We start from the raw sequence: 17500 nt of genomic DNA, 5'->3' as shown, positions 1-17500 counted from the left end.
GTTGCTTCCCTACGGGATATCACGTATAGAGGGATATTTTTATAAGTTATATAAGATTCCTTAGTAGATTACGAGACCCAAGACCCCATAAACCTCGTGAGCAGTAAACCTCGAGATCCGATAAACCTCGAGACCCGATAAACCTCGAGACCCGATACATCTAGAGATCCGATAAACCTCGAGACCCGATAAATCTAGAGATCCGATAAACGTCGAGACCCATAAACCTCGAGACCCGATAAACCTAGAGATCCGATAAACCTAGAGACACGGTAAACCTCGAGACCCGGTAGACCTCAAGATCCAGTAAACCTCTAGACCCGATAAACCTCGAGACCCTTAAACCTTGAGACCCGATAAACCTCGAGACCCGATAAACCTAGAGATCCGATAAACCTAGAGACACGGTAAACCTCGGGACCAGATAAACCTCGAGATCCTCTGAAACCACGAGACCCTTTAAACCTTAAACCTCAACCGGATAACCCTACCGGTGTGTAGAGCGTCCCCGCCCCCACCCCCGCGGTACGTGGCCTAATGCAAGGAAAGGAAGGAAGGAGACCTTCCAATACCACGTCCCTCGATGGCCGGGCCTTGAATTAATGAAGAGGCCTTAATTGAGCGTAATTCTCCATCTGTTTGCAATACCTGATCCCCGCCCCCGCCTCCGCCCCACCCCCCAACTAACCGACTTGTGACTCTAGTGGCCTTCTGTTAGATGAACTTGATTTTTTTTTTTGAGGGGGGGGGGGGGGGTTTTGGTTCAGCTGATGTTGGGTGATGGTTGGGATGTTGGCTTTGGCTCTGTGATGTTGAAGCTGATGACGTCATGTTAACCTCCTTGTTTTATTTGTTATTATAATGATGTATGTGTTAATGATACTAGATGCTTTGGATGTTATTTTGAGGACGAATATAATATTCATTTATGTACGTTTGCTGATAATGATGAATAATGACGCTGCTAACTATAATGATATTATATTCATGGGCTCTTATGGGCCAAGGAAAGTCGACTAATCAAGCCTTGTTTTGAATAAACACTCACAAACGTACAAGTACTTAATAACACCGCAGGCGCACTTATCAATATATCATAACATCATTTGTCAATCATGTACGATGCCCTTATGAACGTTTCAATAAATCACTCAAAACCAGCATCACTGACTCACTCACTCACCTTCGCCATATCTCCTGGAAAACATTTTTTTTTTATTGACCAGAAGGAAGAGAGTCTGTGGTTGTGGCGATGACGTCACCAGATGACATGCGCTCTCTCTCTCTCTCTCTCTCTCTCTCTCTCTCTCTCAAGCGAACCCCAAGGATTTTGTCTGGACCACAAAAGTATTCTCTCCGTCCATTTCGAACTCGACGAAAGATACGTTAGCTCTCATTCTTCCGATTCCTCTCCTTCTTCTTCTTCTTCTTTGCAAAGGACGCTGCGGTGACTTACTGACGTAGTCCGAGAACGCAGGTGGACAGCAAGGCGGGCGTCATTACGCCTCGAGAGGCGTTCGAGTGAGGTGCGTCCTTTTGCGTAGCTCCGTTTCCGAGCGGTGTGGTGGTGGTGGTGTTTGCGTCTATTGCTGTGTTGGTATCAGTCTAGGAACTGCGGACTGTAGTGGTGCGTGTGTGAGTCCTCAGCTCCGTGCTAAGTTCCGGATTGGGAAACTAATAGGATAACTTATAGTGCGGGTCGTGTGTGTATATATATATATATATATATAATATATATATATATATATATATATATATATATATATATATCTATATATATATATATATATATATATATATTAATATATATTACCAAATCTTTCTTCCTTCTTTTTAAAGAGAACTGCAGTGACTTTTCACATACCTAGTACATATATAACCCCATTGTTGCATAGCCGTCGGTTGAGTATAATAGGTTAGTAGTGGCGGCCATGAAGTAACTGCATTATCGTGTATTTTTGTTTAGATGCCAAGGTTCCGGACTTACCTTCGACTGTGTTCGCGATTATAAGACAGTTTTTCTTCTTATTTTTTTTTCACTTTTCGAAGGAACTTTAGTGGTTACTGGAACTGTGATTCCGAGTGGAATATACTACTATATCTTTTACAACAAAGGATTCTGTCGTCTCTTACTGAGTATTAAGGTAAGTTAATAGTACATTCAATAGCGCGTTTTTGCCAGGTTCTAGTGGCTGCTATTATTGTTTCCTTGTTTGTTTGTTGGATTTTTTTTTTGCTATTGTTGTTCTTGTCGTGATCAGTAATAAATGCTAAATGAAAGTAAAATTTCTCCTCTCAAACGTGTGTTTGTTCGCTTGCATGAGGAGGTCACCTTATTGTGATGTTAATTCTCTCTCTCTCTCTCTCTCTCTCTCTCTCTCTCTCTCTCTCTCTCTCTCTCTCTCTCGCTTTAAGCTTTTATTTCCCAATTTTCCAATTGGTATGTTATTCTCATAGAGAAAATATGAACTCACTTTCCGTTTTATACGATTAAAAAAAAATTTCCCTCTTTTTACTTCATTTTTCCCTCAGTTTTCTTCTTGTTTCTTTTGAAAACTGTTCTGAGGACGCCTATTCTTTGTTAGCTGCTTCAACAATAATATAACAATGGGGATCTTGTTAGTGTGTAGAGTAACAATACGTTTTTGTATAGTTATCAAGGATATTTCCATGGATAGCCCCATTACGATCTGGCTGTTCAATAAGGTCCCTCCTATTACACACACACACACACACACACACACACTTATCTTGTCTTGCTATAATGGGCGTAATGTCTTTCTGTCCGTCTGTCATTCAATCACGGCCAAAGGGCTGGTCCGATGGGCATGAAACATGGCAGGGTTATCGTGGGGACCCTTAGTATGGTTTATAATGGGGTTTCATCCTACCTCCCTCCACCGCTCCGAAGGGGGTGGGGGTGAGAAGGGATTCCCTGAAATGGAGCTGGTTCTGCCCGTGAAACGAGGCTGGTTATGCCCATAGACTTAGTTACTGTACGAATTTATTAATAATTTCTGTATACATAAGTTTGCTAGTATATGTAATGTGTGTATACATACATACATATATACATTTGTAGGCATATTATAAATATGTTAATTACATTTGCTACTTCAGAAGAAAATAGTATCCTTTCCATCAGAATGTTATTATTATCATCACGAATTATTTCTGGAGGAGCATCACTAGTGGTAAGCATCTTCACCATCATCTTTACTGGGAAGAGACGTTATCACCACTTGCCAATGTTTATTTGCAACAACAAAAACATCTTGAGCTTCATTTGAACTATAAATTACAGTAACATTCCACCAACAGCAACTGGTAAGTCATCAAAGAAACACAAAACATCACCTTGAAGAAAAACCAAGTTACTTGACAAAAACAATAAGCTAAGAAATAATAAAAACAGCGCTAACAACAGCATGTTAATTCAAAATAACAATTACAATCATATCACAACAACAGCCAACAAAAATACCCATCAATTTCACTTCCAACCTAAAATTATAGTAATATCCATCCCCCCTCCCCCGCCCCGCTCCAAGCTAAAACAACAAAAACATCACAATTCGATGTATCAAACATATTCGTAAACATCAACACCGTGATTCCCGTCATCATAAATACAATACTAAATAAAATATCCCCGAACCTATCGCTGCCCTTGTTAACAAGTAAGCCAAGGTCGTACCTGTGCTTTTTTGCGCGCGCGTTTTTTTTTCGCGCTTTTTTTTATGCGGGCTTTTGTTCATTTGTATGCATTACAGAGAGTCCGTCTGTGTGTGCATGAATACATTCGCTCTTGTCTTCTGCTTTGTTGGGTTGTAAGCATAACGCTGTGCGCGTAATCTCTCTCTCTCTCTCTCTCTCTCTCTCTCTCTCTCTCTCTCTTTCTTTGAAGGAGGTGGGGGGGAGGTGGCTCCCTTTGTTTGGCCAAGTCGATTCGTCATTGACTGCGGTGCTGGATTCCGGACGTATTCTCTCTCTCTCTCTCTGTTGTAGTTTCATCATTTATATGGCAGCAAAGAGAAAAATCACGCATTTGAGCTTTTATTTCAAAACTCTCTCTCTCTCTCTCTCTCTCTCTCTCTCTCTCTCTCTCTCTCTCTCTCATATTTTTGTAATTTTTATGAAACCGAAGAAAAAGTTATGGATTTGAGCAATCGGTTTTTAAATTTCTCTCTCTCTCTCTCTCTCTCTCTCTCTCATGTTTTTTATAATTTTTAAGACGAGAGAAAAAGTTGCCGATTTAAGCACTGTTTCAGAATTTCTCTCTCTCTCTCTCTCTCTCTCTCTCTCTCTCTCTCTCTCTCTCTCTCTCTCTCCAAGGCTAGGCCTAGGAGTATTGTTCCGTTTGTTTATGGAATAGAGAGTTTTTTTTTTACCCAGCTAGATTGGCCACTGGCCCATCCTTTGTGTGGTATGAGGCATAACTGTCATTGTGTTCAGACCTGCGCGCGCGCGCGTGTTTTAAATTGTGTTTAATTGTGTATTCCGTTCATTCTTACCCTTAAAGGCTGCCGATTCTCTCTCTCTCTCTCTCTCTCTCTCTCTCTCTCTCTCTCTCTCGTTTGCTAACCCTTCCATCAAGTATATTTGTGGAATATATATATATATATATATAATATATATATATATATATATATATATATATATATATATATATATATATATATATAATCTCATATGTTATGTATCTTAAATTTCTCTATGATTTATCACATTCAGAGTGTTTGTGTCGCCAATTAATTTAACAGTTTATGATTTTCTTTATGCGTCAATGAAATAATTCCATACTGCAATGTTTAATCTGTCAGTAAATTAGATAAGGTGGATATCGAAACACTGGTAATTCATTAATGTCCTCATGGCGTTATTTTAACCTGTAGTTTTGTTATTCTATATTGATGGTGCTTTTATTATTTATCAAAAAAATACAGTGAAAAAGGATTATGTGCACACCCAGGGGCTTTATATGCTTATATATTTAAGTAAAAAAAAATACATAAACTTACATATGTGTAGTGTAGTGTGTGTGTGTGTGTGTGGTGTGTGTTGTTTGTATGTATGTCTGTATGTGTGTGTATGTTATGTATGTATGATTGTGTGTAATGTTGTATGTGAGCATGTATGAACAACACATGCAGAAATACCATACGTAATTCCAGCAGCCTCCTCGTGACCTTTCATCCTAGCTCCCATCCCCCCCTTCACCCCCCCCCTCCCCCCCCCCCCCCCACACACACACAGTGTCCAAAGACACTCGTGCTTTACTGGGGTTAATTAATTTTCATAATTATCACATTAGCGTCTCAGCCACTTCCATCCATCCACCCACCCACTCACACACAGCAGATTAATAACAGCCACAGCAGTAATTATTTGCGGTCTGTGCTGTGCATTCACTAAATTATTAAGGAACTAACAATTTCCACTAGTTTACTAAGGAACTAACAATTTCCTCATCACCCTTTACATTTTCAGTTCCACACTGTGTAATTTATCATTTGCATCTTTTTAGTTTTCTGTTAAAGAAAACTATTGTCTATATCCACCCTCAGATCTTAATAACTACTGAGGCTAGAGGGCTGCAAATTGGGACGTTGGTCATCCGCCCTCCAATCATCAAACATGTCAATTTGCAGCCCTCTAGCCTCAGTAGTTTTGATTTTATTTAAGGTTAAGGTTAGCCATGATCGTGCTTCTGGCGCGGCAAAAACACAGGCCACCACGGCCAGCTGAGAGTTCTGTGGGCCGCGGCTATACGTCTCAATAATTCCTTATTAAGCATACTAGCTTCTGTTTCTTTTCGACTTGAAGTAATTGATAATTCGTCGTACACAATCACTATCCAAATTTCTTCACATTTCACATACGTTCATAATCCTTTACATACTAAATAGTTGTCATACGTTTTCAGTTATTCATTTTTCAAAGTACCTATTTTGGACTGTTTCTTTCTATGCAATGTTTGTAAGTAACTTGAATAAAAAAATCGTAGGTAATACAGTAATTAATATTTCCCATTACCATGATACATTTTCCTATTTTGGACTGTTTCTTACTATGCAATACCTCTTAATGAAGTCGACTATAAACATCTTAGGTCATACAGTAATTAATATTTCCTATTACCATGATACATTTGCAACATTTCCAGTTATCCACATTCCCTACATTGGCAGCTTTTTTCCCCTAATGTTTCTCATACCTGTCAAATTAGCATAATTCAGATTTATGGATCTCTTATCTTTTTTTACGGAAAGAAACAGATGTCATATTTGAATGTTAATTTCCACGTGAACTGTAAAACGCGACTTACCTTGAATATGTAAAGTCGCGACGAATCTTTTGCGCCTCGTAAATGTGATATATTCTCCAGGGACAGTATAAAATTCGCCGCGTGAAAAATGTGTGTTCGATGCATTGAAAGATTAATCGCCAATATTAATTTCCGCGATTTTTGTGAGCCATAAAGGCATGTGTGATGATAGAGAATTCAGCATAAATTGCCAGTAAATAGATAGATAGATAGATTGATAGAAAGATGGGCAGATAGGATTCAGTCCTGAAATAGAATAATGTATATTAAAAGTGTATATATTTTATATATACAATATATATATATATATATTATATATGTAATATATAGTATATATATATATATACATATATATATATTATATATATATATTTTATATATATATATATAATATTATATATATATATATATATAGAGAGAGAGAGAGGAGAGAGAGAGAGATTGGGAGAGAGAGAGAGACGAGACGAGAGAGAGAGAGAGAGAAATACTTAGGTCACATACAACTTATTACTGATGAGCCTTCATATATGTATAAACTTACGTGCATTGAGAGTAATTCAGTCGGAAATATCTAAACAAAATGAAAAATAAAAAGTTGGAGATAGAGAATATTGCCTTAAATTTCTCTGGGGAAAAAATTGTGTTGAGAGAGAGAGAGAGAGAGAGAGAGAGAGAGGAGAGAGAGAGAAATATATATCCTATCAAGCAAAGCATGAATTCTCTTTTATGTCCTGCTATCATGTCAGTCAAAAGAGGCAGCGAGCGTCCCGGTTTTGGACTGAACACGGAATAAATATTAAAAGGTTTCGTGATGATTTTCGTCCTGTCCCTTTCCGTATGGCAAGACACGGGAGAGAGATGAGAATGTCCTTCCTTGGTTGGTGGTGATTTTATCAGATGAAAATCACTATCGTCAGCTGATTTTATCAGATGAAAATTACTATTTTCATCTGATTTTATCAGATGAAAATCACTATGTCGTCAGCTGATTTTAGCAGATGAAAACCACTATCGTCAGATGAAAATCACTATTTCAGATGAAAATCACTATCGTCAGATGAAAATTACTATTTCAGATGAAAATCATTATCGTCAGATGAAAATTGCTATCGTCAGATGAAAATCACTACTTCAGATGAAAATTACTATCGTTAATATCATCTCGCGATCTGCTTATCATTATCGTGAGTGGTATGGTTAATATCAGTGTATACTTGGGTTATTGATGGGATAGGTAAGAACTTTTTTTTTTTTTTTAATAATCATGATGAATTTTTTAAAATAATATTATAATGTAAATCAGTAATGCTCGCTTGATATTATATCAACATTAGGAAAAACTCTTAAAAGATTCTATTCAGTGCTCCCAGAAATGTAACCATGATATTTGGATTTAATCTCTCTCTCTCTCTCTCTTCTCTCTCTCTCTCTCTCTCTTCGCTAAAGACTCCTTTGATGCTATTCTTTGCGAAATGCAGCTTAAAAGCGGGTCTAGATAAAATGCGTTTTCAATCGTTATTCCGATTCGTAGGATTCGTAAAAATAAAAAAAAAAAGGATGAAAGATGAAAGGGAGGAAGAGGAGAAAGAAGACGATGATAAAAAAATGAGAAAATAAAGAAGATCAGAGAGCCTTACATACGCAACAGAAATAGATAACCTCTCTATTTTGATTCCATTATTAGAATTCTCCAATTCTTGTCTTCCCCAAAGTCGAAATATATTCGATGAGGTTTAGAAAAAAAAAGTAATTATTTTTTCAGTAATATAAAAAATAACGTAATATTCCTTGCGTAACATTAACAAATATCCTCAGTGCTTTGGTCCCTTTAACGTGTATTCTGAATCGTAATGTTCGGAATTAGAAATTAAAAAATATATATATAATGTATCGTGATACATTAATTAAGACTTATATATATCTTTTTTTTTTTAAAATAAATCCTAGTTACTTAATTACTCTGTATCGGCCATATATATATATATATATATATATATATATATATATATATATATATAGATATATATATATATAATATATATATATATATATATATATCTACAGTATTTATTTTTGAACTGGGTTCAGATATTCCGGGAATATGTGATACATTGAAAAGTTAGCTTTAACCTCAAGAATCATATCAGTATATTTTATTAACCAGTGCCTAATTGAATCGTTATTTATAATTCCAATAAAATATTAAGTCGACTATAACTGGATTAATACAGCTGTAGCGTTGAAAAGCTTAAACTACCAATTTCTCAACCACAACTTTATATCTCATAAAAATGAGCCATATATAGTCTAAATAGACTTTTATTCATCAAGTAGAAACGTGGTTTATGATAAGTTGAACAAAAAGTATTTTATTATTTTATTTATGTGGCATGTGCTGGTCTGGCCTATATTTAATTAACAGTAAGTATGAAATGTTAGGTAAACCTTTGTGTTCAGTTAAGTAAAAGAAAGCTTAGATTTAGGACTCTTTTCTATATCAAATGTAAAATAAACGATTATGTTTAATTAAATAAAACAAAGCTTCAATTTAGGACTTTTCGATATGAAATGTTAGGTAAACCTTTGTGTTCAGTTAAGTAAAACAAAGCATCAGTTTAGGACTCTTTTCGATATGAAATGTAAGGTGAATTTTTATGTTCAATTAAGTAAAATAAAGATTCAATTTTTGACTTTTTTCGATATGAAATGTTAGGTAAACTTTTACGTTCAGTTAAGTAAAAGAAAACTTCGAATTAGGACTTTTCGATATGAAATGTTAGGTAAACTTTTATGTTAAATTAATTTTAACATTTATGTCCAATTAAGTAAAAGAAAGCTTCAATTTAGGACTCTTTTCGATATGAAAAGTTCAATACACTTTTATGTTCTGCTAAGTAAAACAAAGCTTCAATTCAGGACTCCAAGTCATTATACTTGAGTACTACAAAAAGCCACACTTCCTAAACGGTAAAAAAAATAACGTCTGTCTCGTTAAGTAACAGCAGACGTCGTAAACAAAAACACTGCCGTTGTTATGTAAGCGAAGGAATGATAGAGGCCTAATAATAATTGTGACGGCAGGTCAATAACCCACTCCCCCTTGGCAATGAACCTTGATATCCATATAATGAGGGGGTATTTCTATTCTCGCTTCCGGGAGCTCTCCAGCAGCTACCCACACCCCATCCCCCCCTCCCTTACCCTACTCCTACCCCCTCTTCCAAACTACACCCACCTACACCTATAGAACACCCGCCCCCCTTCTTCTTTTTTCCCCCTTTTAATCAAGAAGGGTCTAGTGAGCTCGGAAGTATACACCTGAGGGTGTAATCGAACGTGAAAAACAAAAGAGGGACTTGGTCTTAAAATAGAGGTAACCGTTCCTTTTCTTATTAGGTGTGCTCGCGCACGCGCACCTGCACACACACACACACACACACACACACACACACACACATATATATATAATATATATATATATATATATCATATATATATATATATATATATCTATATATAATTAATATATGATATATATTATATATATATTATATATATTACATTTCTCCATGCCTTATATCCCATCCCATCAAAAGTGGTGGCTGGAAATGTATCAACCATCAACCATGCAGGTCTCAGAATGCCTTTGGTGTGCGAGGCTGCTATAGCCCCATGCCCTCGTGCCCTCCCCACCACTCTCACCCCGGTCTGCAACCGTCCATAGTAGACTGAAGATTCTTTGCTTAGGTCAACTATGGCTCTGCTCATTAGTTTTTATAAAGTTATTAAGTGTACTATAAGTTATTTCCTCTTATTTCCGTTGAATATAAGTTGATTGACAAGACCGTTTTTGATATGACACCATTTCCGTTGAATATAAGGTGATCGACAAGACCTTGTTTCATATGACACCATTTCCATTGAATATAAGTTGATTGACAAGATCTTGTTTTATATGACACCGTTTCCGTTGAATATAAATTGATTGACAAGACCTTGTTTCATATGACACAAGTTAATTCAGTATTTCCCATTTAATTCAGAGTTAATCTTAATACATTGGTTTGATTTCCAAATCATCAGCATCATTCCGTTCTCGCTGATGAAGTGCAAAATGACTCCATTAACTTCAAGTTCGTCAGTTCAATTCCAAAGTGGCATCCTTCATCGGAAATTCATTAAGCTCTCTCTAAGGTTATTAAGCTCATCCAACCTTTCATTCTTTGTCACTCCAGCTTCATTAGGCTTATTCATTAGTTTTTTTTTTTTGCCACTGTCATTGGTAATCCCGCAGTGTCATGAGAGTCATCTCAAATTCATTGGTCAATAGGAAGGTCATTGGTGGTATTTAAAGGTCGTCATCTTTAATTGCTCGGGCACGGTCGTTGATTTTATGACATGGTTTTGAAGTTTCTTCTGAAGTCATTGGATCCCTTGTTGATTCCGTTGGTTTTATTTCAGGTCATAGTTTTTCTTTTTAGTTTTCTTTCCGCCCTCAAATCTTAAAAACTGCTGAGGCTAGAGGGCTGCAAATTCGTATGTTGATCATACACCCTCCACCTATTAAATGTACCAAATTACAGTCCTCTAGCCTTGATAGTTTTTGTTTTGTTTAAGGTTAAAATTAGTCATGATCGTGCGTCTGGCACCGCTATAGGTGGCAAAAGCACATTCCACCGATACAGGCACCACTGGGCCATGGCTGAGAGAGTTTTCATGAGGCGTTATACGCCGTACAGAAAACTTGATTGCGCCGATGGAACTTTGACGCGTTTTGTTCTTGTTCTGTCTTCTCCACGGTCTATTTTTTTTCTCCACCCCAACATTGTTGACTGATGCAGTTGCAAAGTCATTATGTTGCATTTCAAGGACACTGATTCATCTACAAGATTTCTAGCTTTGTTTCAAGGTCGTCATCATGAATTTACTCAAGTAGATGAACTATAAGTTACTGTTTTTATATAAGGGATCATTTGCTTTATGCGGCGTTCCTATCTTTAGTTACATACCTCGCTGCAAAGTGGTCGTATTCCATATAATCATTCATGGTGGAATAATAATACCATAAATAGTGATAATTACCAATCATCGAATTGTCCGTCTACTTGGAAGTTTTCTTTGAAATTTGTCTGTCAGGTGTTGAAAGTTCTTCAGTGTAAGACTCTCTCTCTCTCTCTCTCTCTCTCTCTCTCTCTCTCTCTCTCTCTCCCTGTGATCCAATGTGCTCCTGTTAGCGTAAGCAGTGCATTGTGTGCTTAGCTGTTAGTCGACTGTTTTGAGTCGCATTTATGGTGAGGATAGAAAGTGAGGAGAGAAATAAAACGTTTGATTATGATTATTCATTCATGGTTATGTCAAAAATGTGTACTATCAAAAACGGGAAGGCCTCGACGAGGTTTACAAACTTTGTTTCCTAGCTAGCGAATCCCTCTCATATATTGCAATCTCTTCCGTAGAGAGGTCGATGATTGTTTATTCAACCACTTTTTACCGGATGTGACAGATGAGACGAGTGGTAAGGAATAATTGATAATGGGTGGATAAACACAGAGAGAGAGAGAGAGAGAGAGAGAGAGAGAGAGAGAGAGAGAGAGAGAGAGAGAGAGAGAGAGAGAGAGAGGTTGAAGGGACCTGGAGAGATACGAAGCTGGGAAACAGACGTCCCTGACAAGCGAATGAGATGTTGAATTATGATTTGTGAAGAAAAAACCGCATCCTTATACAAGAACAATAAAAAGCCATATCCTTATAAAAGAACAATTTCATTGTTGTGTTTATCGTCATCTTGTCTGTTTATCTTACTGCATATTAAAGACGTTTTTGCGGTATTTGTTTTGTTGTCAGTCTCCAGTTATATTATATATCTAATATATATATATATATATATATATAATATATATATATATATTATATATACTATATATATAATATATATATATATATATTATATATATATATATATTATACTATATATAATCCTCTCTTTAGGTTTAGTTTAAAATGAATCAAGAAAAGACTCAAGGTCTTGGATACGTGATTCATTTAGAGTTTCACAACTTAATATTTTCTAGTTTTTACTTTTCTCTGTGTTTTTTCTTTCGCTTTAAATGACTCAAGGACAGGTTAAATGTCGTAGATACTTGATTCATTTAGCGATTCACAATTGAGTGTTTTCTCTCAGTTACTTTTCTTTCAAATCTGAACGATAGTGAGACAGACTTAAACTCCCTTGATTCATTGAACATTTCACAAACTGGAAGCAGAAACGGAGGCATTTAAAGAATGATAGCTAAGTAAGCTTAGAGTTATCAACAGACTTATCAACTCTCCAAACTTGCTGTCAGTCATCGCAGGTACTGAGGGACGATCCAGTCCTTCACAGGTACTGAGGGACGATCCAGCCCTTCACAGGTACTGAGGGACGTTCCAGTCCTTCACAGGTACTGAGGGACGTTTCCAGCCCTTCACAGGTGCCGAGGAACGTTTCCAGCCCTTCGCAGTACTGAGGGACGATGCAGCCCTTTGAGGAACGATCCAGTCCTTCACAGGTACTGAGGGACGATCCAGCCCTTCAGAGTGAGACGCCATACATCGCCAACGGCGTAAGAAAGTTTACATGTTTGATAGGAAAACTGCAAAGACCCTCAGACTCTCTCGACCACAACTCTGCAGAGAGACATCCCACACCACCACAGAGACCATGGCGGCGCCATCTTCCAACCTTTACGGAATCCCACAGTCGAAGGACTGAATTAGAAAACTCGTGCGGGGGACTTTGATTGTCCACAAATTGAATAGAGATCGAGAGATTGGGTCGTCTCGTTCTTTATGGTTAGAGAGATATTCCAAAGATACATTGCCTTCTCATTATGTGAATAATTCCAGCTGTAGGCAGCCGGAACCACCTTTCCCTATGCTTGAGAGAGAGAGAGAGAGAGCAGAAGAAACTGCTTAATAACTAAGAGGGAGAGAATTAACCTAGGAAGAAACAGAAGGGAAATTTTTAATGACAGAAGAAGAAGAAGGAGAGAGAGAGAGAGGAGAGTGCATCTTGAAGTTGCAAACACAGCCAGTATCATCAGTGACGCCCAAAGGAAGGAAACCAAATTGAATGAGGGAAAACACCGACCGCAAGGTTTGTCAACTCTGAAACGGCTAGATTTGCATAATTATCGTCTCTGTGAAAGTTGTCCTCGCTGTTTATTGGTGACTGTATTAATAGGTGTCCAGCCCTGCTGACTAGCCAGCAATGATTGAGGTCGCGTGCTGTCTAATCACTTAGCTTACGTTGATCAAAACAGCTTTGTATGTACCTTGTAGTTATTGACTATAGTGGGTTACATATGTATTATACACACACACACATATATATGTAGAATTTACTGGTCACTTTTTTACAAGATACGTATGCAATTGTAATAGCCACAATGCCCTCTTAGCTTCTGAATTCTTTGCTCTTATGTATATATATATATATATATATATATATATATATATATTATATATATATATAATATATATATATCTAAGAGTCTTGTCTTCAAACTGCCTAAAGCAACAACATAATCCTTTCCCAAGTCTTTTTTTAATTACCTGCCATTTATCAACATCAACTTGTACCTACCTACATTTTCCAGGTTTATTCGGGAAACCAGTGAATTGATTTCGTTCGCGTTATTTCATTTCATCTCTGTGATTGAATGCTGCTGCCCTCGCTGTTTTTTTTTCCAGTTCTGTGTGATTGAATTGCGTCCGTAATTTTTTCATTCCTCGTGATTCGATTTTTTTTTATCTTCCGGAGATTTGAGTTGGTCTTTGGGACTTAACTTTACCCCGGATGGGATTGTATTTTGTCCTCTTCGTGATTGGGAGGGTGAGGTTTGGGGGGAAGGGGGGGGGAATTTCTCTCTCTCTCTCTCTCTCTCTCTCTCTCTCTCTGTGGTTAATTTATTTGGTGTTTCCTTTGGCGAAGGAAATATTGTTTTGATTGTCTAACTAAGAATAAAAATACTGAAATAATAATATTATAATAAAATAAAAATGCAGATAATAAAATAAAAGGTAAAAGTAATAAAAATAAAAATTATTAACGATTAAAGGAATGCCAGTAAGGATTATTATTATTATTATTATTATTATTATTATTATTATTATTATTATATTATTATTATTATTATTATTATTGCTGGCTGTATTTTATTTTCTGAATATATAGATTTTGCCTTTATTGGTTTTGATTTGAATTAGTTTTCATGATTTTATACAGTTATTAATATAATAATAATATAATAATAATAATAAATAATAATAATAATAATAAATAATAATAATAACTTATAGCATAGCCAGTGAATTCTATTAGAATCATATTATTATTATTATTTATTTTATTTATTATTATTATTATAATCTTTATTTCTAACTTCACTAACACGGGAATGAAATATCATTCAAAAGGATTTCCAATATCTTTATGCGACAGAATATATACTGAGAGCTTTGGAGGAGAACCTGCTCGGCTATCATTATCGATGACATCAAAAATGAGAGATAAGATGCCTCTCAATATGTCTCTGTTTATAGATAATGATGTATAGACACTATATATCGTTGTGGATTTTGTTCCTTAGTTCACTATTATTATTATTATTGATTTTCGTTTACTCTGGGAGTAAGCCTACAAACTACTTAATTGTTGTTGTTTCGGGGGTGGGGGGGTTAGGAAATGTCTATGGAAGAGCCTAAAAAGGTATGAAGAAGGTGTTTCGCGTTGAGTTAAAGATACAGGAATTTTTGGTTTAGGATAATTATGATTTATTTATTAGAATGAAAATGTAAAGAATAAATAATGTATTTGTTAATCAGTACAGAAAAATTATTTTCAATAAAATATAGCTTATTTATTTTAATTTTCGTTGGTGAAACAAGGCTCTATTTGACCTTAGATTTTAGCATGTTTCAATTTATTTGGTGTACTGAATTTACGGTATGTTTCCGTTCAATTCTTTTGTGCTTTCCACTTATAATGTGTTTAATTTGTATCGTTTTTATTTAATTTTTGTTGTTAGTATGAGTAGTACTAAGTTTAAGTACTAATTAAGAAAACCACTTCATGTGAAGTTAGGAATACCTTATAACTTTGCTTGAGGGGAAAATCTTGCACACGTTCCAGGTCAGCTGGAGGTCGGATCACTCTTTGTTAATGTTTGCTCATTAATACAATTTCTACTGCAATTACAGTTACAAATACTGATAATGATAATAATAATAATAATATATTTTATTATTGTTGTTGTTGTTGAGTGTTCATGTGCTGATGTAATAAAATTATTAGTATTATTATTATTATTAGCTGACGTGATATAACCACTACTTCTACTGCAGTGACAAATAATAATAATAATAATAATAATAATAATAATAATAATAATAATAGCTCCTAAGGAGGCAGGATGCAACCCGAACCCCACACTGTACAGATCACCCAGTCGAATAGGATGGCTGTGATATACCAAAAGGAAATGATAAAAATAGTAATAATAATAATAACAAAGAAACGAGTCGACGATCAAGATGATGATTATACAAAGGAGAATGGAAATGAAGAAGACGTGCTTTTCAATTGCCCTGAGAAAATTACCTGGAGCGAGATCTTCCAGTAAAAGAACCTCGCCGCTAATTGCTCCTTAATTTCACAGAACTTCCTCATTATTCCCGGCGATTATAATCCTTACGGTTCTCAGGACAACGAAGGACTTCCTCTTTCTCTTTCTCTTTTAATCTTCTTCATCTTCTCAATTCGCGAATCACGCTGATGAATGCAAGATTGGTTGGATGAGGTTGATTCAAAATTAGAAAAAATTCTTATTTTTTCTGTTTTTTTTTAGAACATTGATGAATCACCTCGATTAGAAAAAGTAAGTTGTGTTTGATGTAATATCCGGTTTTGGTTTTCTGTAAACGAGAACTATCGAGTTGGCTTTGTCTGTCCTTCCGTACTTTTTCTGTCCGCCCTCAAATCTTATAGACTCCTGAGGCTAGAGGGCTGCAAATTGGCTACTTGTTAATCCACCCTCGAATCATGAAACATACAAAATTGCAGCCCTCTAGCCTCAGTAGTTTTTTTATTTCATGTAAAGTTAAAGCTAGCTGCAATGGTGCGTCTGGCAACGATATAAGACAGGCCACCATCAGGCCGTAGTTAGAGTTTCATGGGTCGCTGCTCATACAGCATTATACCGTGACCTACGAAAGATAGATCCGTTTTCGGTGGCCGTGAGTATACGCTGTACTGAAAACTCGATTGCGCCGAAGAAGCTTCTGCTCATTTTTTTTTTTTAGTTTTTTTCTTGTTCATATTGATGGCTGTGCAAAGGAAGATCTTAGTTCTAAATAATTCAAAATAATTATTCTTCTGCTGTTGCGAAAAAAAAATAGTGGCATTACTAAAAATGAAAATTTATTCTTCTCTTTATACAGTTCATTTTAAATTAATACATTATGAATCCAAATAGCAGTTACTTGATTACGTTAATAATTCCTTTCAGGGGGTAAAGGAAAGGATACCCGAAGGACATTCATTAGGAATTAGGATCAATCCACAAATATCGGGAAAATTACGACATTAGCAAATTCAATGAAATTTAGGTGTTATTGGAAAGGAGTAGGATTAATAGTATTAAAAATGTTCGGTAAAAAAAAAGAAACGAATTGGTTAAGAGCATAAAGAAGCTGAATAAATTGAAGACTTAAAATACTGGTAAAAGGTCGATGAAAAAGAGAGGTATTAGGAATGAAAATAAAAAGGAATTTGCAGTGATTAGAAAATTTTGATATGTATAAACACAAAATATGTGTGCGGTGTTTATATATATATATATATATATATATATATATATATATATAATATATATATATATATCTATATATATATATATATATATATATATATCTATATATATCTATCTATCATATATATATATATACTATATATACACATATATATATTATATATATATCATATTATATATATATATATATATATATCATATAATATATATATATATATATATATATATATATTATATATATATATATATACATCTATATATATGTATTATAATACATTTTCTTATTTTAGTAATATGGTACTTTATTGTTCTTTAGTCTTGT

The 17500-nt window shown here is 35.5% G+C and overlaps 1 protein-coding gene across 7 annotated transcripts in view; it reads left to right on the top strand.

Moving 5' to 3' along the window:
* Positions 1 to 17500, top strand: part of LOC135215210 (Ig-like and fibronectin type-III domain-containing protein 1) — a 485867-nt gene that overhangs the window by 302001 nt on the left and 166366 nt on the right. Inside the window, exons 1-2 of one of the 7 annotated variants that reach the window (XM_064249705.1) lie at positions 1509 to 1526; positions 1840 to 2145. The exons of the other annotated variants lie outside the window; for them this stretch is intronic. The gene's annotated coding sequence lies outside the window, so the exon portion shown is untranslated. Of the gene's footprint in view, positions 1 to 1508; positions 1527 to 1839; positions 2146 to 17500 lie in introns of those variants that run through there. 7 annotated transcript variants of the gene reach the window in all.

Source organism: Macrobrachium nipponense, chromosome 5, assembly GCF_015104395.2.
Source record: "Macrobrachium nipponense isolate FS-2020 chromosome 5, ASM1510439v2, whole genome shotgun sequence".
NCBI lineage: Eukaryota > Metazoa > Arthropoda > Malacostraca > Decapoda > Palaemonidae > Macrobrachium > Macrobrachium nipponense.
Note: the sequence above shows the minus strand (reverse complement) of the source record. Positions and strands in the feature narration are given on the sequence as shown.